Source organism: Garra rufa, chromosome 25 (genome assembly GCF_049309525.1).
Source record: "Garra rufa chromosome 25, GarRuf1.0, whole genome shotgun sequence".
In the NCBI taxonomy this organism is placed as follows: domain Eukaryota; kingdom Metazoa; phylum Chordata; class Actinopteri; order Cypriniformes; family Cyprinidae; genus Garra; species Garra rufa.
Window position 1 is genome coordinate 22520634 of NC_133385.1, and position 26152 is coordinate 22546785.

Below are 26152 nucleotides of genomic sequence, written 5' to 3' on the forward strand. Positions count from 1 at the left end.
TCTGACTATTTCGCAGAATTTTGAGTTTATTTCTCAGAATTTAAAAAAAGTTATCTCGCAATGCAGAATTTTTCTCAAAATTGTTAGATATAAACTCACAATTGTGAGTTATAAAGTCAGAATTGCGAGATATAAACTCATATAAAAGATTTTTTCTCAGAATTGTACATTTGTAAGTTTTGTTTAAGAATGCAGTGTTGAGCACTGACTGTTTATATACAGATTAAAAAATACATTTCCAAAGCAAAATTAATCAGACTTATATGGAAGCCCATTTCTGCCACTGAATTAAAAATAAAAAAGGTGAATACTGTCATAGTTATTGTAACGGTTTACGTGCTGGATGGACGAGACGAGAGACAGGATTAACAATAACACTTATATTTAATATATACAGGCAGGAACATATACACACGTAACATCAAACAATATCAAAGACCGACAGAGTGCAATAGACAGAGACAGACTTATAAAGGGTAATAATTGATTAAACACAGGTGACGGTGATTACACAAACGAGGACTAAACCAATTGATCACAAAATGACAGGGGGAAGACAAATGGGAAAAACCAATGACAAAACAGAACTGTGACATTACGCCCCCCTCCGAATAGGCGCGTCCTCGCGCCGTATAAAAAAAAAACAAGAAAAAAACGAGGGGCGGAAAACCAGAAATATTTAAGTCCATGAGGGAGGGGGCTTCGGCGGAGGACGCAACCGAAGGAGGGGGACTAAAAGAAAAGTCCAAGTGACAGACAGGACAGTCCAAGGGGGCGACGATGGTGGGAGGAGCCAGGGAGGAAACAGAAGGGACCCGGAGCAGGAGGAACAGAGCGAGACCCAGGCCACAGCCATGAAGACGGCCCACGGTGGAGCCGACGGAGGGAGGAGCCATGTTGGAGGAAGGAATGCCGACTCCAGGGGGCCGACCGACAGAGGCGGAGCAGGTGGAGGAGGAGCCCGAGGCGGAGATGGAGATGGAGAGCCGAAGATCCTGGGTGACGCCGAGGATCCGGAGGGCCAAGGTGGAACAGCAGGCTCTGGCGCACGAGGCGGAGGCGGAGTTCCGGAGGTCCGCGGCGGAGCCGGAGCGACAGAGGATGGAGGCTGTGCCTGAGGGAGGGAGGAGTCCGCAGGAGCCGGTGGGACGGCGCAACGAGGCACAGCCAGAGGAGCAGAGTCCTGAGGAGACGGAGGGACGACAACTGACCAGGGCGGAGCCGGAGAGACGATGGAGCCCGGTGGAGCTGGTGGACCGACGGGCGACGGTGGAGATGAGGGCGTCGAGAGCCGTGGTGGAGCCACAGGGTCGGAGGGCCGAGGTGGAGTCCTGGACTCGGAGGCTGGAGGCGGAGCAGAGGGATCCTCCAGCCTAGACGCCGATGGAAGCTGGCAGACCCGCGGCGAGCCCACTACACAGGTGGTGGACTGAGGGTGAGCAGGGGGACTGACAGGTGATAGCGGCGATTCTGGAAGGCTGGGCGAAACCAGTGATGACTCTGGACGACTTGACGGAACCAGCGGAGATTCTGGAAGACTGGACGGAACCAGCAGAGATTGAGGACGGCTGGACGGAACCAGCGGAGATTCTGGAAGACTGGACGGAACCAGCGGAGATTCAGGACGGCTGGACGGAACCAGCGGAGATTCAGGACGGCTGGACGGAACCAGCGGAGATTCAGGACGGCTGGACGGAACCAGCAGAGATTCAGGACGGCTGGACGGAACCAGCGGAGATTCAGGACGGCTGGACGGAACCAGCAGAGATTCAGGACGGCTGGACGGAACCAGCGGAGATTCAGGACGGCTGGACGGAACCAGCGGAGATTCAGGACGGCTGGACGGAACCAGCGGAGATTCAGGACGGCTGGACGGAACCAGCAGAGATTCAGGACGGCTGGACGGAACCAGCGGAGATTCAGGACGGCTGGACGGAACCAGCAGAGATTCAGGACGGCTGGACGGAACCAGCGGAGATTCAGGACGGCTGGACGGAACCAGCAGAGATTCAGGACGGCTGGACGGAACCAGCAGAGATTCAGGACGGCTGGACGGAACCAGCGGAGATTCAGGACGGCTGGACGGAACCAGCGGAGATTCAGGACGGCTGGACGGAACCAGCAGAGATTCAGGACGGCTGGACGGAACCAGCGGAGATTCAGGACGGCTGGACGGAACCAGCAGAGATTCAGGACGGCTGGACGGAACCAGCGGAGATTCAGGACGGCTGGACGGAACCAGCGGAGACCAGACAGATCCAGAGACACACTGAAGAGGGCGGGTGGGTGGGAATTCCAGGCAGACCAGTGGCTCCGAGAAAAAGTCTATTAAGTCCCCAGAGTGTTGCTCAAGCTCACCCTCAGTGGTGGTGCAGTGGGCAGGGCTCTCTACCGCCCTCTCTTGCTCCACGCAGCACTCCACCGTCGCAGATGTAATGGCCGGCTCTCGCACCTGGTCGGAAGTTTTGAGCTCATCGGCACTCCATATCGCTGTCGCTCCGGGCTCAGGCTCTCCGTCCACGGTGCTGATTTCGGGCTCAAACTCCTCGTGTCGGGGTGATGGTTGGCTGGGCTCTGGGTCTGGAGTGGGGCTGACGTCCTCTTCGACGATGCCGACAGTCCATGACGATCCACAGGACGCCAGCACCCACTTGATGTAGTCGGCTATGCTCTCTCGAGGACCCTCCCCGGACAGCTGCGCTTTGGTGGTGATGTTAAGTCCCTTACGGTAGAAAGTGCACAGGCAGCTGTCCGGGTAATGTGTCAGCGGTGCGAGGAACACAACGTCTCTTGTGTGGTCCTCGAGAGAGCGGTTCCCCTGCTCCAGGAGGATGATGAGGACTACAGGGTTATCCATAATAAATCAAAAAACAAAACACTGAGAAAAACAAAAGACGGAAAAATAAACGCAGGGGAAGGTGCCGGGTAAACTGTTTTCGGTCGGTCTTTTCTGTAACGGTTTACGTGCTGGACGGACGAGACGAGAGACAGGATTAACAATAACACTTATATTTAATATATACTTAGAGATACAGGCAGGAACATCCACACACGTAACATCAAACAATATCAAAGACCGACAGAGTGCTATAGACAGAGACAGACTTATAAAGGGTGATAATTGATTAAACATAGGTGTCGGTGATTACACAAACAAGGACTAAACCAATTGATCACAAAATGACAGGGGGAAGACAAATGGGAAAAACCAATGACAAAACAGACAGAACTGTGACTGTTATGACTTTTTATCTCACAATTCTGAGAATTGTAAGATATAAACTCAATTCTGAGAAAAAAAAAGTCTGAATTGTGAGTTTATATGTCGCAATTCTGAATTTTTTTAGAATTGTGAGATTTAAACTCACATTTGCGAGTTATAAAGTCAGAATTGCGACATATAAACTCACAATTCTGACGTTTTTTTCTTAGAATTGCATGACATTAAAAGTAAAATTTTGAGGGGAAAAAAGACTGGCAATTGCAAGTTATAAAGTCAGAATTGCAAATGTAAACTCACAATTCTGACTATTTCTCAGAATTGCGACTATTTCGCAGAATTTTGAGTTTATTTTTTCAGTATTGCAAGTTTTTATCTCGCAATTCAGAATTTTTCTCAGAATTGTTAGATATAAACTCACAATTGCGAGTTATAAAGTCACAACTGCAAGATATAATCTTGCAATTCTAACTTTATTTCTCAGAATTGCGAATTTATTTCTCAGAATTGTATGTTTATTTCTTAGAATTGCGAGCTCATATCTTGCAATTCTGACTTTATAACAATTGTGAGTTTATACAGTATCTCACAATTCTGAGAAAAAATCAGAATTGAGAGTTTGTGTCATGCAGTTCTTATTATTATTAATTACTAATAAATTAATTATTATTATATGTACATAATATGCAATAGCTTTTGATGTACAGACTGTTCAAAAGTCTAAGTCAAAAGTCAAAAGAATTTAAAGGTCTTGAAAGATGTATTTGATAAAAAAAATACAGTAAAAACTGCAATACTGTGAAATATTATTACAGTTTAAAATAACTGATTTCTATTTTAAAATGTAATTTATTCCTGATGCAAAGCTGGATTTTCAGCGTCATTATTCTAGTTTTCAGTGTCACATGATCCTTCAGAAATCATTCTAAAATGCAGATTTTCTGCTCAAGAAACATTATTATCACTGTTGAAAACAGTTTACGCTACTTAATATTTTTGTAAATTCAAACTCACAATTGCAAGAAAAAAAAAGTCAAATTTTGAGGGGAAAAAGACTGCCAATAGCAAGTTATAAAGTCAGAATTGTGAGATATAAACTCACAATTTTGACTATTTCACAGAATTTCGACTATTTATAGAATTTTGAGTTTATTTCTCAGAGTTGCAAGTTTTTATCTTGCAATGCAGAATTTCTCTCAAAATTGTTGAATATAAACTCACAATTGCAAGTTATAAAGTCAGAATTGTGAGATATAAACTTGCAATTCTGAGAAAAAAGTCACAATTGCAAGATATAATCTTGCAATTCCAACTGTATTTCTCAGAATTGCGAGCTTATATCTTGCAATTCTGACTTTATAACAATTGTGAATTTATACAGTATCTCACAATTCTGAGGAAAAAAGTCAGAATTGAGAGTTTGTGTCATGCAGTTCTTTTATATTATTATTATTAATTACTAATAAATTATTTTTATTATTATATGTACATAATATGCAATCGCTTTTGATAGACTGTTCAAATTATTAGTTTAAAATAACTGATTTCTATTTTAAAAAGTAATTTATTCCTGATGCAAAGCTGAATGTTCAGCGTTCCTTTGTAACAATAAATGTCTACTGTCACTTTTGATCCTGCTAAATAAATGTATTAATTTCCTTCAAATACACTTTGTATGATACTTTAATCAAAATTCAATAAGATCTGACATTTATATAAACACATTTTTTTCTCTGGAAGATCTTGCAAATGCTCAATCAAACACATGTATTAAGAAAGCAAACAGGGTACATTTAGATTTCACGTCATCTTCGTCTAGCAGATTCACCTCTCATGTGTCTTACCCTGTGCTGAAACTTCTTGTACTGTGTAAAGTATTCATTCGCTTAGTTGCTGAAGAGCTACGTCTCACACAAGAGTGCGGCTAATGAACTATTATGACAACGAGCGGCTAAATTATCCATGGTGTTCTGGGCAGACCTGCCAAGTGCCAGCTGTCAGGTTGCTCTAACAATAATCCCTCACCAGCACATACAGCGAGAGATTGCCAATCATGCTGGTGCCACACAACAAACCATGGCCTTTTTACCCTAAAGTCTTTTTGCTTGTCCCACCACTGAGCCACAATCCTAAATTTTTACTTCAGGTTAAACATGAAAAGAACTGCCCTCTATATAGATGATTGGCACATGCCACGAGGATCTCAAAGGTGTGTAAAGTGGAGCATCTAATAGTTTTTCTTAAAAACGGGCAGATGGGAGAATCTAGGACTGGTGCGCGCTGATCAAAAGAAAGCGTCGAGTTCATTTTTCATCAAAAGCGGCTTTCAGATTCCGAGTCGAGAACATTTTCCACCATTTTCCACGTGCTACGGACAGAAATAAAACCGTGAGCGATAAAAACCGAGGTTGGCACAGCAGGTGTGCAACATAGATGGATTTTTTTGTAGCTGCGTCCAATTAAAGATGTGTTTTTGGAGTTGAAAGCAAATGCCTGGGTAATATTAGGTGACCATTGCACACAGCTGCGGAACGGAGCACGGTGGTCTCATGCCAGCAGAATCGATTTATCATATGCTTCGCGTTTATAACTTCTAACCCATTTATCCTGCGAGTAATACTGTCAAATATGCCACCTGCATAATATAAAACCGTAGCATGGTACCTTTGTTTATGCATACCTGAGCGTAACCGTTTTAATTGCGCCAGTCATCAAATGTGTCCAAAAATGCTTAGTGAACTCGCTGCTTTGGGGTAATTTGAAACCGCAATGACAGATTTCCACTCTCGACAAGGCAATTTTCGGTTTCCTTGATGCATGGGCCTATTTTAACAGTGCAATTCACAACACGGCGCTGACAGACCGAATCTGATTAAATTATCTCAATGTCTGCACCTGTACGTATGATTTCAGCTGGAATGCTTGACCATTAGTCTGCATCACAGCAGCACCGAGATTAATGATGTGCTGCAGACAGCTGTAGACGAGCAGACAAAAAAGAATGAGGCTGACTCACAATATTCTATGGTAAAACTTTTCAAAACGGTTTATATGCAAAAGTCAAAAGTTTGCGCACAACTGGCTGATTTTAATCCATCTGCGTATACACACACACAAACGTATTCATATTTTTCAATTAATATACATCTTTGCTATTACATATTTACAGTTAGATTATTTGTACATATTTTTAATTGAAAAAAAAATTTTTCATATAAAAAAACTTTTGCACAAAATCTCAATGACAGTCTATATGGAATATTTTTCATTTTAAGACAACATTACAAGATCAAAAAAACTTAAAAATATATAATCCATTAAAATGAGGGTGAAATAACAGATTTTCACTTTCAGTTTGTAAAGAAATTCATATTGTGTGTGTATATGTGTGTGTGATCTTTTTCTTTCAAAAATATAATATATTCTGTTAAATTAGCAAGTTTTTTAAACATTTAATTAAAAATAATAATTTTATATACAGATATATTTTTTTCTGTTTTTAAATTTTAATCATTTTATTTTGCATAGAAATGTATACATAGTGTAGCAGTTTATATTTTAAAATTAGATTATTTGTACATTAGCTTTTTTTTAATAAAACTATTTTCATATAACACCTTTTGTACAAAATCTCTGTGACAGGCTGTATGGAATATCTTCTATTGTGACAACTTTACAAGATCCAAAAACTGAACAGAAAATGAAAAATTTATAAAAACGAGGGTAAAATAAGAGATTTGTTTTAGTTTTATTAATATTTTTTCAATTAACTTTCAGTTTGTACAGTATAGTACGTAAATATGCTATTAAATGATTTATATTAAATCATTTTTAAATTTTTTTATTAAAAGTAAAATATAATTTAAAGTAATAATTAAAAATATATAATTAAAACATTTATAAATGTTTTATTAATTTTTCAGTTAGCAAAAAATGTATACATAATGTAGCAGCTTATATTTTAAAATTAGATTTACATAGATATGCATATTTTTAATTAAAAAATGCAATATCTTCTATTGTATGACAACTTTACAAGTTCTAAACATTTTACAGAAAATGTATAATCCACTAAAATAATAGTAAAATGAGACGTTTTTGTAGGTTTATTAATAATTTCATAATTCATTTTTTTAATATGTAAAGAAATTCATATTGTGTTTGTGTGTATTTGTGTTTATGATTTTTTTCTTTCAAAAATATCAAACATTCTATTAAATGATTTAAACGAAATGTTTTTTAAAATTTTAATAAAATAAAAACATTAATTGAACTGAAAATAATTATATATATAATTTTCACATTTTTATTAATATTTTCATTTAGCAAACGAACTGTATTTGTAGTGTAACAGTTTCTATTTTTAATATGCAGTATATTGTTAATATTCATGTATAATTCATGATCTGATGTATTTAATATATACTAAATTTTCTTTAATTTACTGAAACTCCTTTAATGGAAACAACCATTTTATACGGCAAAGCCAATATGAAGTGAGGTTTCCACGATTAGAAACTCAAAATAATCTTACTCATTATGGCAGCTTCGTTAATTAATTAACCTAGAAACTAAATCCAGCGCTCATATGGGAGAATGACCTCTTTTTATATCAGTGTCTTCACATACCTTTATATGAAATCTATATGGCGAAAAATTAAAAGATCTTTTATCCTGAACTGACTTAAAACGATGGCAGCAAACAAGCAATGGCTGTGTCTCAAAACATAATGCGCTGCCTACCTAGTACATAGTAAGTGTTTAATCTAATAGTAAGTGCTGTTAAGTTAACCTTCCAGATATAAAAACTATTATTTCCGATTCTTAATGTAATTGTGTGTAAAACTGTCTGTTTAAATTAAATGTTTCAAATTGTGGCTGATAAACAACTCATATGTGACCTGGAAGGTCAAGTACAGTGCACTGCATTGTGTAGTACACTACTATTTGTAGTAGTTCAGGTATTCTACTTATACAAACTGGTTACAAGTTTTGAGACACAGTCTGAGCTCTTGACAGATCGGTTGTAACAACACCACCGTTACTACAAGACGACAACGTGTCGTAGTATTTTTCTTCTAAACATGTCTTGTTTCATTTTGCGTACTAATTTGAAACCTGCGACACTAAGAGGAAATCCTCTTGCAGTTTAGCGTTTATGGCGACCACGCTGGATTGACAGGTCATGCAGCTACTACTATAAACAAGGGCAAAGAAAGGGCATGTGATAAACTTCATAACGGATGGATACAACTATAATACATAAGCAAAAGTCAAACATAAACCCTTCAGCACTAATACGGTCTGAATGCTGAGTAGCAATGATTTCAGACGCGTGTCAATACACTCACCTAACGTCTTTATGTATGCTCTGTACGTCGCTCCGTTCAGTACGACACCACGCACGCTGCTTCCGGGTCCTAAAGCCTTCCCGCTCTCATTCAATCTTATTATTAGCTTGAGCCGACTAGTATATGTTTAGACTAGTATATATAAATATATAAAAGTAAATCAATATTTTAGTTTTACATACAAAACTTAATTACGTTTTAAATACAGCAATAAAATATTTAAAAGCAAAATAAAATGTGTGTATAGTGTATATACATACACGGTCTGCATATACAATTGAAATAATGATTTAAAATAATGTTTTACATATTATAATTAATAATGTAATATTGAAGATTTAAATAAAAACGAATGTAAGACCAACAAGAAATTATACCTGATTTATATATTTTCGAGACAGAAATAAAACAAAAAATATACAGTCAAGCCCGAAATTATTCACACCCCTGGCAAATTCTGACTTAAAGTTACTTTTATGCAACCAGCAAGTTTTTTTTTTTTTTTTTTTGAACGGAAATGCACAGGCTTCTCCCAAAAGATTTAAGTCAGGACTCTGGCTGGGCCACTGCAAGACGTTAATGTTTTTGTCTGCTAAGCGATTCTTCACCACTTTACAAAACATTGTTTTATGGTTAATATGTCCCAAAAATGACAATACTGCTTTTTAATGTAACTAATGTGTGGCAGATGTACATTTTGGTCCTTTGAAGTTCACTGTAACTTCTAACATTGAAGTTTTCATCAAAATGCTAGTTAACCATAATAAAATAAAAGTTAACAAGCTGTGGTAAATGTTTAAACATAGTAAATGTAGTAAAAGTTTGCTTGCATCCTTGTATTGGATCTCACGATACACCATAATGTATATAAAATGCACCATTTACATTAATCAATCTTTATTTGTTTGATGGCTAATATTCATCATTTACAAACATTTAAAGCTACGAACTGGTTACATTTTCATATAAACACCTTTGATATACAAAATTTGTAACACAGGCTATGTAGAATACTTTCATCCCATTGTATGATATAAAGTTCAAAAAATTGAACAAAAGAGTATAATCCATAAAAAGGGAGAAAGGAGAGAACAGGACAGCAGAAATACAGGCGTGACTGAAGCTGAATGGTGAAAAATTACACGTAAAAAAGAAAATACTTTTTTAAATTGAAAATGGGATGTAAAAACTTTTTTTGAAACAAAAAACAAAAACAAATACTGAAACAATATAAATGAACATCAATTCCACACAGCATTTCCTAAACTTTGTGTTTATCATCTACAACCTAGAGTCCAAATAAGATCCCAAATTGAATTTCTAACCGTTATGCAAAAAGTTCCGCCAGATTTAACGTTTAAAGGAGAAAGAAAAACAGATTTGATCTGGCCAATATTGTTTGGAAGTGACTGCGGCGACACAACCCGATTTGGGATCAGGCTTCTGGGAAAAGTCATCTCAGAACTAGATGATGTTTGTTTCTATCACTCTCTGCAAACTACAAAGGTTATATTGCTTTGTACTGCTCATGCCCCATGCAGTCTTGATCTACGCCTCTGCACACGGTTTAAGAAGCACATTGTTGAGCACTAGCGGTCACTAGCGGATAACTTCAGTTAAGCTTTCCTAACTACTCTCAGTAGATACAAGGCTACGTTAGAAAAAAACAAACACTAAGAAATATGTAGCCCCTTTTTGCTATTCCAGAAAGTACAAAGCGGTTAAAATGGGACACAGGTCTTGCTGTATTTGGCAGTCTTGCTGCCGTGGCGAATGAGCACGTTTGCGGGGATGGCGGGGGGTAGAGGAGGGTCGGGCAGAGAGAGGTCGATCCTGCACGTTTCAGAGACAACCAGTGAGACACCAGGCTCCCCATCGGCAAGCCATCGGTCGGGGAGGACGGGAGGGGTGGGACCATTGATGGCACAGCAAAATGAAGGACAAACTTTATTTGATACACCAACTTATTACCAACTATTGACACGGAGTGACTAGGACACACTAGGAAGAATAAACTAGGACACATTCTGAGGGAAACTCAAATTCTTGCAGAGATCCTATTCAACACACACACAGAGGAGCAATGGACATGTCATTGAGCTGTACATAACCAAAGTGTAACGACTGTTATCTGACAGCAGAAAGCTGTAGTACCTGTCTCAGGTGTGGAGAGGTTGGGTTCACATGGTGGTAATGATGAATCCACTAGTATTTGAACTGGAATCATCCTCTGCAAAAAATATGAAAGAAATCTCAGTGAATCTGCCACTCCTACTATTGTCTTCCTCTGTGGACGTTTACTAAACATACAGTAATTCAAAGTGAGTACACCTCTCACATTTTAGCAACCATTTTAGTATATCTTCTCAAGGGACAATACTATAGAAATTAAACTTTAATACATTTCAGAGTAGTCAATGCTACAGCTTGTATAGCAGTATATATTTACTGTCCACTGAAAATAACTCAACATACAGCCATTATTGTCAAAAAAGCTGGCAACAAAAGTGAGTACACCTTAAATGATAACAGCAATATATTGTTTAACCATGCAAAGCCACATGTCCTATTCATCATGTTAATGTCTTTGTCTGCCATAGGCTACAAAGTTGTGTGTCTTGTATTAGAGCAGTAAAAATTAGTGCTTTGAGTACAATTCTCTCATACTGGCCACTGGATGTTAAACATGGCGCCTTATGGCAAAGAACTCTCTGAGGATTTGAGAATTAGAATTGTTGCTCTCCACAAAGATGGCCAAGGCTATTAGAGGTTCAGTAACACCCTGAAAATGAGTTACAGTACAGTGGTCAGGGTCAAATAGAGATTTTCCAAGACGGGTTCCATTCGGAACAGGCCTCGCTAGGGTCGATCAACGAAGTTTAGCACTCATTCTGCGCTTCAGTAGCAGAACCTGACTTCAAAAAACAGATGCCTGAGTGCTGCCAGCATTGCTTTAAAGGTTGCAGAAGTAGAAGGTCAGCTTGTCAGTGCTCAGACCATACACCGCACACTGCAACAAGTCAGTTTGCATAGGCCTCGTCCCAGAAGAAAGTCTCTTCTGAAGCTGGCTCACAAGAAAGCCCGCAAACAGTTTGCTGAAGACAACCTGTCCAAGAGCATGAAATACTGGAACCATGTCCTGTGGTCTGATGAGACTAAGAAAAAAATAGTTTGGCTCAGATGGTGCCCAGCATGTGTGGCGATGCCCTGGTGAGGAGTACCTAATTGCGTCTTGCCTACAGTCAAGCGTGGTGGTGATAGCATCATGGTCCTGGGGCTGCATGAGTGCTGCTGGCACTGGGGGGCTGCAGTTCATTGAGGGAAACATGGATTCCATTATGTACTGTACATTCTGAAGCAGAACATGATGCCTTCCTTTCAGAAACTAGGCCGAGCAGTTTTCGAACATGACAACAACCCGAAACACACCACCATGATAATAGCTGTCTTGATGAGGAAGCTGAAGGTGATGGAGTGTCCAAGTATGTCTCCAGACCTGAACTACTGAGCACCTGTGGGGCATCCTTCGGTGGAAGGTGAAGAAGCACCACGTGTCTAACATCCAGCAGCTCCATGATGTCATTATGGAGAAGTGGAAGGGGGCTGACCCTGCAAAAAATGCCCTTTTAGAATGCTTTCGGCCCAGACACGTCGGTCAGCGATCATGCCCGTCATCAGTGGTAAGGAAACTACCACACCCAGAAGCATACGGTCAGAAAGACAGAGCAAGCTGTACAGAAAATTGCTCTTTTATGCTGGAGCGCCCAGGGGTGGAACACAGCACTTATCTGTGCTAACAGGAGGCAAAGCAAATGGCTCTGAAGCAAAAATCTGAATTAGTAGATGCACGCCACCATCTTATATACCCACATGTATGGGGAGTGGCCTGGCATGAAAATTCTACTTACCAATAATCATTGGCCACTCCTTGTAATGCTCAGAGGTTATTGGGGCTCCCAAATGAGACCTCTAATTCTAGTATTGAGGTAACATCGAACGGGACTGACTGAAAGGGAACAATCAATTCTTCAAGGATAAAAAATGAAGCCCCACCCTACATTATTTCCCAATGAATATTCAATTTGACATGTAACTGTTAAACAGTAACAGTGGAACCACTCTGACCTGTGTGGGGTACAGTGGGCTGAGAAAAATGCCACTGCAGAGTCTGTCCCGCGGAGAGAGGCAGGCGTTTTCTCTGGAGTGCTTGTGCTTGTCAGACGGCAGTGGAGAAGCTAATGAAGAGAAATAAAGCCATGTAGTGGGAGAGTTGAAAAGATACAAAATAACAGAGGAAATGAGGCAATGCTGCAAAATGATGCCAATTATGTTGCGGGGAGTTGTAAGAACGGCTTGCTTTCGAGTGCCAGATTTCTCATAGCCTATTGAATTCTCTCACCTCTATTGCTGGAGGGAGCAGAGCTGTTCACATTGTGTGAGCCAGAGTGATTTGAGCTGAGACTTGAGGTAGACGGACTAGGCTAGAAAAAGACAACGGTTATAGTATGTAATGTGATTTTGCATTTTTTTTTGTTCTTTTATGAAGAATGATGTTATAAACGGTATATATCATTTTAAATTGTTGATTAACAATGATTTTTTTTATCAGTTAATTCATTCAAACCTAACATATTCTTCATAAAATTATAAAATATGTAAATAGACTAATGTAATTACTTAAATTGTATATAATGGATTAAAATAATTACAAACTATTTTAAAACCGTTGACTGTCACCAAGTATATAATTTATACAGTGTTGCATTTTCTGGCACAAAAAAATGGGATTTGCTTTTAGTTCCCTAACACTGAGAGTATCTTTAAATTACAAACTTGCATTTTGAAGACCTCATGCATGCTTTCTGATTGGCTGGTGATGTTGCTCATTTCGCTTGAGCCCTGGGATGACAGTGAGGATGACAGAATAAATTTAACAAATGTGTGGGTGAGTTTTAGCTGCCAATCAGTCAAACTAATCCAAAACATAAGCATTCTTAAATAGCATCTACTTGGCCGAGATTTAATTTGAGTTCAACTTTTCAAACTACAAAACTTTTTCTGATCTTATTCTGATCTCTTATATTTCAAGAATGCACACAAGAAACATTTTCAACATGGCATTAAAGGAACACTCCACTTTTTTTGGAAATAGGCTCATTCTCCAACTCCCCCCGAGTTAATAAGTTGAGTTTTACCGTTTTTAAATCCATTCAGCCGTTTTCCTGTTCTGGCGATATCACTTTTAGCATAGCTTAGCATAGATCATTGAATCCTATTAGACCAATAGCATCGCGTTCAAATATGACCAACAAGTTTCGATATTTTTCCTATTTAAAACTTGACTCTTCTGTAGTTATATTGTGTACTAATACCGTACTAATACCGGTGGAAAATGTAAAACTGTGATTTTCTAGGCCGATAAGATTAGGGACTTCACTTCCATTCCAGCGTAATAGTCAAGGAAGTTTGCTGCTGTAATATGGACGCAGCAGGCGTTGTAATATAATGCAGCGCCTAAAATTAGTTCCCAGCTAGGTTAGCATTTGCACATGTGCTGCGTGAAATTACTGCGCCTGCTTTGGCCTTATTACAGCAGCAAACTTCCTTGACTATTACGCCGGAATGGAAGTGTAGTTCTTAATCTTATCGGCCTAGAAAATCGCAGCTTTACATTTTCCGCTGGTATTAGTACACAATGTAACTACAGAAGAGACAAGTTTTAAACATGTTATTGCTATTGGTCTAATAGGATTCAATGATCTATGCTAAGCTATGCTAAAAGTGATATCTCCAGAACAGGAAAACGGCTGAATGGATTTTTAAAACGGTAAAAATCAACTTATTAACTTGGGGGGAGTGTTCCTTTAAGATTACACAAACCTGCGTCTCGCCACAATTCGCCCTCCCTCTGGGCTGATGGCATTAGGTACAGGGGTCCTGCATGTGCATGGGCTGCAATTTTCAAATTGCTGCACACATAAGATGGAAACTCTTGTTACTAAACAAAAAAATATAAACTGTTATAGAGAGTGCTTCATCAAATCATCTGTTAAAATTAACACAATTTTTAAATGTAACTTTTCAAACAGGTTTCTCAAACATACATCTGCTATTGGTCAGATAAGCTCAGTGGCCCCACCCTAAACTCATGCCATTGGTTGAGCCAACTGGAACAGGACAGGAGAAATATTGTTCTGAGAGTGATTCCGACATTATTGTTCCTCTGTGCAGTTTTCGTTTCAGTTGTTCTGTGGACTAATTAAAAGTTTATAGTTATCACCCTTGATTTGACCGGCACTTATACAGTAGTTAATGTTTGAAGTGGATCAAAACCTTTAATCAAAGTTGTCCTAAAACCAAAACAATACTTTGATGAACTTTTTTGATCCATTTCAAAAGTTGACTGCTATAATTGCATATTAAGTTGGTATATGCATTTTAACATAAAAAATTGTGCACAATTCCACTTAAAGACCTGTGCATATGTATCTGTATGTACAAAAGTAAACATACTTGAATCCCCAGACTGGAGCGCATTACTTGAAACTGGTCACATCCTGTGAGACGAACTTCTCATGCACAGCTAAACCAAACTTTAGAATATGGGCCTGCAAAACATCAGAGAAATGATTTATTATTCTTAGAACAAACTAAATATTATTTAAACAATATAAAAAAGGGAAATATCTTAAAAATGAACTATCTGTGTGAACTTCATTTTTTTTTTATATAATTTTCAAGAAATGTTTACATTTACAAGCTTCAAAAGTATCATGTTTTGCAACAGTCAAGTAAAAAGTAATAGCATTTTCTTAATTTCATTAGTTTAAAAAATAGTTTTTAACAAATATAATGAATTGTTAATACATAATTATTTAATTTATATTTTAAAGATGTATTAAAGTCATTGTATGAATAGCATTTTAATACATGTTTTTAATAAATGAACAGACAAAAAATATGAGTGTCACACCACTGACTCAAATAATTGTTGTTTTTGTACCTGTTAAAACATCAGTTCCTTAAGACAAGTAATTTTCTCTCCATCCTCTGGATGATTTGCGATGTAATCTTTTGCCAAGAATTCCTGAGTGAGGAATTACATAAAGAGATGCATCAATCATTTGTATTCAGGCTAATTTTTAAGAAAAGGTCAGTTAATAAATAAAATCACACAGTGTGAAATTCAGTCTCACAGCCATTTCAATGCTGTAAACTAACCTGCACTCCTACTCATTTCTTAGAAACTATGATGCAACATTACAAAGACACTAAGGGAACATTTCAACGACTCTCGTTTAATCCATCATGCTAATTGTCATATGTAAGTGACATTTTGATCAAGGTTTCATAGCCTTGTGACTAGACCTGGAGCCCTGTGCTCTGTGGTAAACTCATCATCTGTGCAGTGAGGTGCATGCTGGGATTCAGGAGGACCCCTGCAGTTAGCTCTTCCCTTTAATAGAGTTAGCTGAAGCTCACGCTCACAAAAGGCCAGGGCTCAACATGCTGTTGCTTGGCAACTGTCAGAGATACATGCAGCAAAGAGTCCTATGAAGTGTGAGGATGTGGGCTAGTCATTAAACATCCAGCGAATGCTCTTTTAAGGCTTTCTCTGAAAACAACAGCTAGAAACCGGTCTTTCATCTTGCTAAAAGGAAGAACGTGAAACTGGAGTCAGTGCACTCAGACCATTAAATCACTTTACAGACAATTTATGTTGTCAAGGCTATGAGACAGCAACAAAGTCAAAACATTTCGATCACAACAGTTCAAATGTTTTGCCTTCTTTGAGTCATAAAACGCCATTAAACTTTTTTTTATAAATTACATCAAAACTACTCAAAGGATGTTTCTTCATTTGATATATGTCAATGTAAAACAATATTCAGTTATAGTCCCACTATTATACACCAATTTTACAATAATACTTATAATAGTTCTAAAAATAATATAATATTTAGTTATTTAGTAATGTTCATTAGTAATTTTGACTGGGTAGCATTGCTGTGGTTGACCTTCCTGCTTCTTGAATGTTAAAACTAGCTTGTGAAACTACAAACTGCTTGTATATACAAGCCTCTAGTCTATGTGAATACTGTCAGTCTTCATCAGCCTTGCACATTTTCCCACTACAACTTTCTTTGTTCTTTTTTGCAGTACTCTACATTTAACCAAGTTTTAAGGCAGTGAAATAATCTACACAAAGTCCACCTCTAATCTACCAGAAGCAGATTGACCCTGCTCTCCATCCAGTCCCGTACCTCCTGGTATCGAGCCAGTCCTCCATTGACAGCAGCATCGATGACTCCGTTCAGGCACATGGTGAGAGGGTTGATGTTCAGCATCTGTCTCATCTGACACTGGGCGATCAGCGTCCTCAACTGCAGCGTCTTGTTTTCAATCACTTCACTGGCATTCTCCAAGGGACTCATCTCCACCTGTATTGAAAGCACACTGAGGTTATGATCTTTCTGTTTATGTTTATATTATTGTTTTGATGGTGGATGTGCAGTCTTGGGGGCAGTTACTTTAAATTCACAACAGTGGCGAAGTGCTTGGAAAAACCTTGTCTTGTACGTGATAGACAGTGCTCATGATTTATCAAAGGCTGCAGTCTACAACTGTCTTATCAAAATAACTCACCAGTTCTTGTTTCTCAAATTCAAACCAGCGAGAGATGCCAGGTAGACTCTGAGCGAGGGTCAGTGTTGTCCGCTCATCTATCTATCGTTTAATTCTATCGTATCATTCTATCGTATCATTCTCTAATTCTATCTATCTATCTATTGTCTGTCTGTCTGTTTGTCTGTCCATTTACCGGTCTATCTATCTATTGTCTGTCTGTCTGTTTGTCTGTCCATTTACCGGTCTATCTATCTATCTATTGTCTGTCTGTCTGTTTGTCTGTCCATTTACCGGTCTATCTATCTATCTATTGTCTGTCTGTCTGTTTGTCTGTCCATTTACCGGTCTATCTATCTATCTATTGTCTGTCTGTCTGTTTGTCTGTCCATTTACCGGTCTATCTATCTATCTATTGTCTGTTTGTCTGTCCATTTACCGGTCTATCTATCTATCTATTGTCTGTCTGTTTGTCTGTCCATTTACCAGCCTATCTATCTATTGTCTGTTTGTCTGTCCATTTACCGGTCTATCTATCTATCTATTGTCTGTCTGTTTGTCTGTCCATTTACCAGCCTATCTATCTATTGTCTGTCTGTTTGTCTGTCCATTTACCAGCCTATCTATCTATTGTCTGTCTGTTTGTCTGTCCATTTACCAGCCTATCTATCTATTGTCTGTTTGTCTGTCCATTTACCGGTCTATCTATCTATCTATTGTCTGTCTGTTTGTCTGTCCATTTACCGGTCTATCTATCTATTGTCTGTTTGTCTGTCCATTTACCGGTCTATCTATCTATCTATTGTCTGTCTGTTTGTCTGTCCATTTACCGGTCTATCTATCTATTGTCTGTTTGTCTGTCCATTTACCGGTCTATCTATCTATCTATTGTCTGTCTGTTTGTCTGTCCATTTACCGGTCTATCTATCTATTGTCTGTTTGTCTGTCCATTTACCGGTCTATCTATCTATCTATTGTCTGTCTGTTTGTCTGTCCATTTACCAGCCTATCTATCTATTGTCTGTCTGTCTGTTTGTCTGTCCATTTACCGGTCTATCTATCTATCTATTGTCTGTCTGTTTGTCTGTCCATTTACCGGTCTATCTATCTATTGTCTGTCTGTCTGTTTGTCTGTCCATTTACCGGTCTATCTATCTATCTATTGTCTGTCTGTTTGTCTGTCCATTTACCAGTCTATCTATCTATCTATTGTCTGTCTGTTTGTCTGTCCATTTACCGGTCTATCTATCTATCTATTGTCTGTCTGTTCATTTACCGGTCTATCTATCTATTGTCTGTCTGTCTGTTTGTCTGTTCATTTACCGGTCTATCTATCTATTGTCTGTCTGTCTGTTTGTCTGTCTGTCCATTTACCGGTCTATCTATCTATTGTCTGTTTGTCTGTCCATTTACCGGTTTATCTATCTATCTATTGTCTGTCTGTTTGTCTGTCCATTTACCGGTCTATCTATCTATCTATTGTCTGTCTGTTTGTCTGTCCATTTACCGGTCTATCTATCTATCTATTGTCTGTCTGTTTGTCTGTCCATTTACCGGTCTATCTATCTATTGTCTGTCTGTCTGTCTGTTTGTCTGTCCATTTACCGGTCTATCTATCTATTGTCTGTTTGTCTGTCCATTTACCGGTCTATCTATCTATCTATTGTCTGTCTGTTTGTCTGTCTATTTACCGGTCTATCTATCTATCTATTGTCTGTCTGTCCATTTACCGGTCTATCTATCTATCTATTGTCTGTCTGTTTGTCTGTCCATTTACCGGTCTATCTATCTATCTATTGTCTGTCTGTTTGTCTGTCCATTTACCGGTCTATCTATCTATCTATTGTCTGTCTGTTTGTCTGTCCATTTACCGGTCTATCTATCTATCTATTGTCTGTCTGTTTGTCTGTCCATTTACCGGTCTATCTATCTATCTATTGTCTGTCTGTCTGTCTGTCCATTTACCGGTCTATCTATCTATTGTCTGTTTGTCTGTCCATTTACCGGTCTATCTATTGTCTGTCTGTTTGTCTGTCCATTTACCGGTCTATCTATCTATCTATTGTCTGTCTGTTTGTCTGTCCATTTACCGGTCTATCTATCTATCTATTGTCTGTCTGTTTGTCTGTCCATTTACCGGTCTATCTATCTATCTATTGTCTGTCTGTCTGTCTGTCCATTTACCGGTCTATCTATCTATTGTCTGTTTGTCTGTCCATTTACCGGTCTATCTATTGTCTGTCTGTCTGTCCATTTACCGGTCTATCTATCTATTGTCTGTCTGTCTGTTTGTCTGTCCATTTACCGGTCTATCTATCTATCTATTGTCTGTCTATTTGTCTGTCCATTTACCGGTCTATCTATCTATTGTCTGTCTGTCTGTTTGTCTGTCCATTTACCGGTCTATCTATCTATTGTTTGTCTGTCTGTTCATTTACCGGTCTATCTATCTATTGTCTGTCTGTCTGTTTGTCTGTCTGTCCATTTACCGGTCTATCTATCTATTGTCTGTCTGTCTGTTTGTCTGTCCATTTACCGGTCTGTCTATCTATCTATTGTCTGTCTGTTTGTCTGTCCATTTACCGGTCTATCTATCTATTGTCTGTCTGTCTGTTTGTCTGTCCATTTACCGGTCTATCTATCTATTGTCTGTCTGTCTGTTTGTCTGTCCATTTACCGGTCTATCTATCTATTGTCTGTCTGTCTGTTCATTTACCGGTCTATCTATCTATTGTCTGTCTGTCTCTTTGTCTGTCCATTTACCGGTCTATCCATCTATTGTCTGTCTGTCTGTTTGTCTGTCCATTTACCGGTCTATCTATCTATCTATCTATTGTCTGTCTGTCTGTTTGTATGTCCATTTACCGGTCTATCTATCTATTGTTTGTCTGTCTGTCCATTTACCGGTCTATCTATCTATCTATTGTCTGTCTGTTTGTCTGTCCATTTACCGGTCTATCTATCTATCTATTGTCTTTCTGTTTGTCTGTCCATTTACCGGTCTATCTATTTATTGTCTGTTTGTCTGTCCATTTACCGGTCTATCTATTGTCTGTCTGTTTGTCTGTCCATTTACCGGTCTATCTATCTATTGTTTGTCTGTCTGTTCATTTACCGGTCTATCTATCTATTGTCTGTCTGTCTGTTTGTATGTCCATTTACCGGTCTATCTATCTATTGTTTGTCTGTCTGTCCATTTACCGGTCTATCTATCTATTGTCTGTCTGTCTGTTTGTCTGTCCATTTACTGGTCTAGCTATCTATTGTCTGTCTGTCTGTTTGTCTGTCCATTTACCGGTCTATCTATCTATTGTCTGTCTGTTTGTCTGTCCATTTACCGGTCTATCTATCTATTGTCTGTCTGTCTGTTTGTCTGTCCATTTACCGGTCTATCTATCTATCTATTGTCTGTCTGTTTGTCTGTCCATTTACTGGTCTATCTATCTATTGTCTGTCTGTCTGTCCATTTACCGATCTATCTATCTATTGTCTGTCTACTGTTTGTCTGTCCATTTACCGGTCTATCTATCTATTGTGTGTCTGTCTGTTTGTCTGTCCATTTACCGGTCTATCTATCTATCTATTGTCTGTCTGTTTGTCTGTCCATTTACCGGTCTATCTATCTATCTATTGTCTGTCTGTCTGTCTGTCTGTCCATTTACCGGTCTATCTATCTATTGTCTGTCTGTCTGTCTGTTTGTCTGTCCATTTACCGGTCTATCTATCTATTGTCTGTCTGTCTGTTTGTCTGTCCATTTACCGGTCTATCTATCTATCTATTGTCTGTCTGTTTGTCTGTCCATTTACCGGTCTATCTATCTATCTATTGTCTGTCTGTTTGTCTGTCCATTTACCGGTCTATCTATCTATTGTCTGTCTGTCTGTTTGTCTGTCCATTTACCGGTCTATCTATCTATCTATTGTCTGTCTGTTTGTCTGTCCATTTACCGGTCTATCTATCTATCTATTGTCTGTCTGTTTGTCTGTCCATTTACCGGTCTATCTATCTATTGTCTGTCTGTCTGTCTGTTTGTCTGTCCATTTACCGGTCTATCTATCTATTGTCTGTTTGTCTGTCCATTTACCGGTCTATCTATCTATCTATTGTCCGTCTGTTTGTCTGTCCATTTACCGGTCTATCTATCTATTGTCTGTCTGTCTGTTTGTCTGTCCATTTACCGGTCTATCTATCTATCTATTGTCTGTCTGTTTGTCTGTCCATTTACCGGTCTATCTATCTATTGTCTGTCTGTCTGTCCATTTACCGGTCTATCTATCTATCTATTGTCTGTCTGTTTGTCTGTCCATTTACCGGTCTATCTATCTATTGTCTGTTTGTCTGTCCATTTACCGGTCTATCTATCTATCTATTGTCTGTCTGTTTGTCTGTCCATTTTCCGGTCTATCTATCTATCTATTGTCTGTCTGTTTGTCTGTCCATTTACCGGTCTATCTATCTATCTATTGTCTGTCTGTTTGTCTGTCCATTTACCGGTCTATCTATCTATCTATTGTCTGTCTGTTTGTCTGTCCATTTACCGGTCTATCTATCTATCTATTGTCTGTCTGTTTGTCTGTCCATTTACCGGTCTATCTATCTATTGTCTGTCTGTCTGTCTGTTTGTCTGTCCATTTACCGGTCTATCTATCTATTGTCTGTTTGTCTGTCCATTTACCGGTCTATCTATCTATCTATTGTCTGTCTGTTTGTCTGTCCATTTACCGGTCTATCTATCTATCTATTGTCTGTCTGTTTGTCTGTCCATTTACCGGTCTATCTATCTATCTATTGTCTGTCTGTTTGTCTGTCCATTTACCGGTCTATCTATCTATCTATTGTCTGTCTGTTTGTCTGTCCATTTACCGGTCTATCTATCTATTGTCTGTCTGTCTGTCTGTTTGTCTGTCCATTTACCGGTCTATCTATCTATTGTCTGTTTGTCTGTCCATTTACCGGTCTATCTATCTATCTATTGTCCGTCTGTTTGTCTGTCCATTTACCGGTCTATCTATCTATTGTCTGTCTGTCTGTTTGTCTGTCCATTTACCGGTCTATCTATCTATTGTCTGTCTGTCTGTTTGTCTGTCCATTTACCGGTCTATCTATCTATCTATTGTCTGTCTGTTTGTCTGTCCATTTACCGGTCTATCTATCTATCTATTGTCTGTCTGTTTGTCTGTCCATTTACCGGTCTATCTATCTATCTATTGTCTGTCTGTTTGTCTGTCCATTTACCGGTCTATCTATCTATTGTCTGTCTGTCTGTTTGTCTGTCCATTTACCGGTCTATCTATCTATCTATTGTCTGTCTGTTTGTCTGTCCATTTACCGGTCTATCTATCTATTGTCTGTTTGTCTGTCCATTTACCAGCCTATCTATCTATTGTCTGTTTGTCTGTCCATTTACCGGTCTATCTATCTATCTATCTATTGTCTGTCTGTTTGTCTGTCCATTTACCGGTCTATCTATCTATTGTCTGTCTGTCTGTTTGTCTGTCCATTTACCGGTCTATCTATCTATCTATCTATTGTCTGTCTGTTTGTCTGTCCATTTACCGGTCTATCTATCTATTGTCTGTCTGTCTGTTTGTCTGTCCATTTACCGGTCTATCTATCTATCTATCTATCTATTGTCTGTCTGTTTGTCTGTCTGTCCATTTACCGGTCTATCTATCTATTGTCTGTCTGTCTGTTTGTCTGTCCATTTACCGGTCTATCTATCTATCTATCTATTGTCTGTCTGTTTGTCTGTCCATTTACCGGTCTATCTATCTATTGTCTGTCTGTCTGTTTGTCTGTCCATTTACCGGTCTATCTATCTATCTATTGTCTGTCTGTTTGTCTGTCCATTTACCGGTCTATCTATCTATTGTCTGTTTGTCTGTCCATTTACCGGTCTATCTATCTATTGTCTGTCTGTCTGTTTGTCTGTCCATTTACCGGTCTATCTATCTATTGTCTGTCTATTTGTCTGTCCATTTACCGGTCTATCTATCTATTGTCTGTCTGTCTGTCTGTTTGTCTGTCCATTTACCGGTCTATCTATTGTCTGTCTCTTTGTTCATTTACCGGTCTACCTATCTATTGTCTGTCTGTCTCTTTGTCTGTCCATTTACCGGTCTATCCATCTATTGTCTGTCAGTCTGTTTGTCTGTCCATTTACCGGTCTATCTATCTATCTATCTATCTATCTATCTATCTATCTATCTATCTATCTATCTATCTATCTATCTATCTATCTATCTATTGTCTGTCTGTCTGTTTGTCTGTCCATTTACCGGTCTATCTATCTATCTATCTATCTATTGTCTGTCTGTCTGTTTGTCTGTCCATTTACCGGTCTATCTATCTATTGTTTGTCTGTCTGTTCATTTACCGGTCTATCTATCTATTGTCTGTCTGTCTGTTTGTCTGTCCATTTACCGGTCTATCTATCTATTGTCTGTCTGTCTGTTTGTCTGTCCATTTACCGGTCTATCTATCTATCTATTGTCTGTCTGTCTGTTTGTCTGTCCATTTACCGGTCTATCTATCTATTGTCTGTCTGTCTGTTTGTCTGTCCATTTACCGGTCTATCTATCTATTGTCTGTCTGTCTGTTTGTCTGTCCATTTACCGGTCTATCTATCTATCTATTGTCTGTCTGTCTGTTTGTCTGTCCATTTACCGGTCTATCTATCTATCTATTGTCTGTCTGTCTGTTTGTCTGTTCATTTACCGGTCTATCTATCTATTGTCTGTCTGTCTGTTTGTCTGTCCATTTACCGGTCTATCTATCTATCTATTGTCTGTCTGTCTGTTTGTCTGTCCATTTACCGGTCTATCTATCTATCTATTGTCTGTCTGTCTGTTTGTCTGTCCATTTACCAGTCTATCTATCTATCTATTGTCTGTCTGTCTGTTTGTTTGTCCATTTACCGGCGTATCTATCTATCTATTGTCTGTCTGTCTGTTTGTCTGTCCATTTACCGGTCTATCTATCTATCTATTGTCTGTCTGTTTGTCTGTCCATTTACCGGTCTATCTATCTATTGTCTGTCTGTCTGTTTGTCTGTCCATTTACCGGTCTATCTATCTGTTGTCTGTTTGTCTGTCCATTTACCGGTCTATCTATCTATCTATTGTCTGTCTGTTTGTCTGTCCATTTACCGGTCTATCTATCTATTGTCTGTCTGTTTGTCTGTCCATTTACTGTTCTATCTATCTGTGTATCCAGACAGACAGACAGACAGACAGACAGACAGACAGACAGACAGTTTTTCATTTGTTTCAAATAAATCTCATAGTTATTTGTATTCATTTTAGTTTACGGGATTCAGGAGACAAAAGCGATACTTATAATTGAAGCTTAACTGAGACTTAAGTCTCCTAACTGTAATAAAGCAATGAAGCCTTCCTTTGAAAGACGTTTGAGCTACTCAAGAACTTATGCCACAGATATACTCAACTATCAGACCATTAGCATCTGGTTGGACTCTGTGAAGAGAGGAGGTCAAAGAGCAGCATCTGATTAGAAACTGTGCTTCTGGCTGCCAACCAATAGTTTACACATCTAACAGCTGCCCTATTAGCACTTCTGCGCTCTTTAATTGCCCTCATCCACACACCAGCCCTCATCTATGAACCAATTTGACAGTCTTAGAAAGTTAAATGTGAACTTGTAACATTCTGAATAAACAAATCCAGTCAATAGAGGACAAATTTATACAGAAATACAAAAATACGGGGTTTGCACAGGAATAACAGCAAGACTAGAGTCACCCTTTATTATATTTTTAGATTATTGTTTTTATTTTTATCTTTATAAAAGTCACATTGAAACTGTCAAAAAAAAAATTAATGTTTTTTTTTTTCAATTTATTCAAAACAACTTTGAGTGTTTTTGATAAATGATGATAAATGATTAAAATAAGAAAAAAATAATAATAATAAAATCGACAAAAAATAGTTTAAAGGATACAGTGCGTGTCTGTTTGGTAGATGGTCTGGTCAGGCAGGTTGGTGTGCTGTATTTCGATGGCGTGAGGAAACTCGCTGAACATCTGCTGCGAACGCTCATAATTGTTCCCTCGACACACAAACTCTTTATTCTGTCCGACAGCAACACACACAGACACAAGTAATGAGGAAAGTGGAAGAATCTATACACAATACACCATTACACAATACACAATTTTCTAAAATAATAGGCTTTTAAATGACATTATAATATACTATAAGTAATACGTATACAAACTTGTACAAATATGCTTGAAGAATTGTACCCTCTGAAAAACCCCGGCCCGAACCGCTGTTGGTTTATTATTTTGTCGCAGGAAGAGGCTTCCATCATCTATCAAACATGCAAATAAAACAGACCATTGAGCACAATGTAACACAAACAGCTGTTAATATGACAAATTACTGCCACAATCTGTGAAGCAATCAACTGTGTAACAGAATAAACAAAAACAATCGGGGAGATTCAGTTTAACAGTTCAAGTCAAACGCCTCATTACGATAACAATTGGCCATAAGTGTAATGAACATAATAACAACTCTATTCAGTTCAAATAAGCGCTATATTTACAGCCATTGGGTGTTTGAACTGCAGACCAGGATGTGGAAAAATAATCTTAACTATAATATAAATAAAAATAATTTAAAATATATAATAAAATACAAGAGGAAATACGTTTCGTTCTGATAGGCCAGCTCTCGACACAGTATGTGTTTTTTTTTTACGATTTTTTTTTTTTTTCTCAGCACTGGAATAAACAGTTCAGATTTTAAGACTTAAATAACAGTAATACTTCATGCATAAAAGTATATTTTCAGCTACAAACAAGGACCCCTGTTGAGTAATTGCAGAAACAGGTTTCAGCCACAAGATGGCAGTATGTAAGAAGAAAAGAACTCTTATGTTGCCCATATTCAGTCAGTTAGCTGTAAATCAACTACCTGTGATTGAACAAAG

General features: G+C 38.4%; 1 protein-coding gene across 1 annotated transcript in view; it reads right to left on the reverse strand.

Annotated features, from left to right (window-relative positions):
- Positions 1 to 8628, reverse strand: part of LOC141301994 (mitochondrial inner membrane protease subunit 2) — a 126175-nt gene extending 117547 nt beyond the window's left edge. Inside the window, exon 1 of the mRNA XM_073832192.1 lies at positions 8572 to 8628. The gene's annotated coding sequence lies outside the window, so the exon portion shown is untranslated. The remainder of the gene's footprint in view (positions 1 to 8571) is intronic.
- Between the last annotated feature and the right edge of the window lie 17524 nt (positions 8629 to 26152).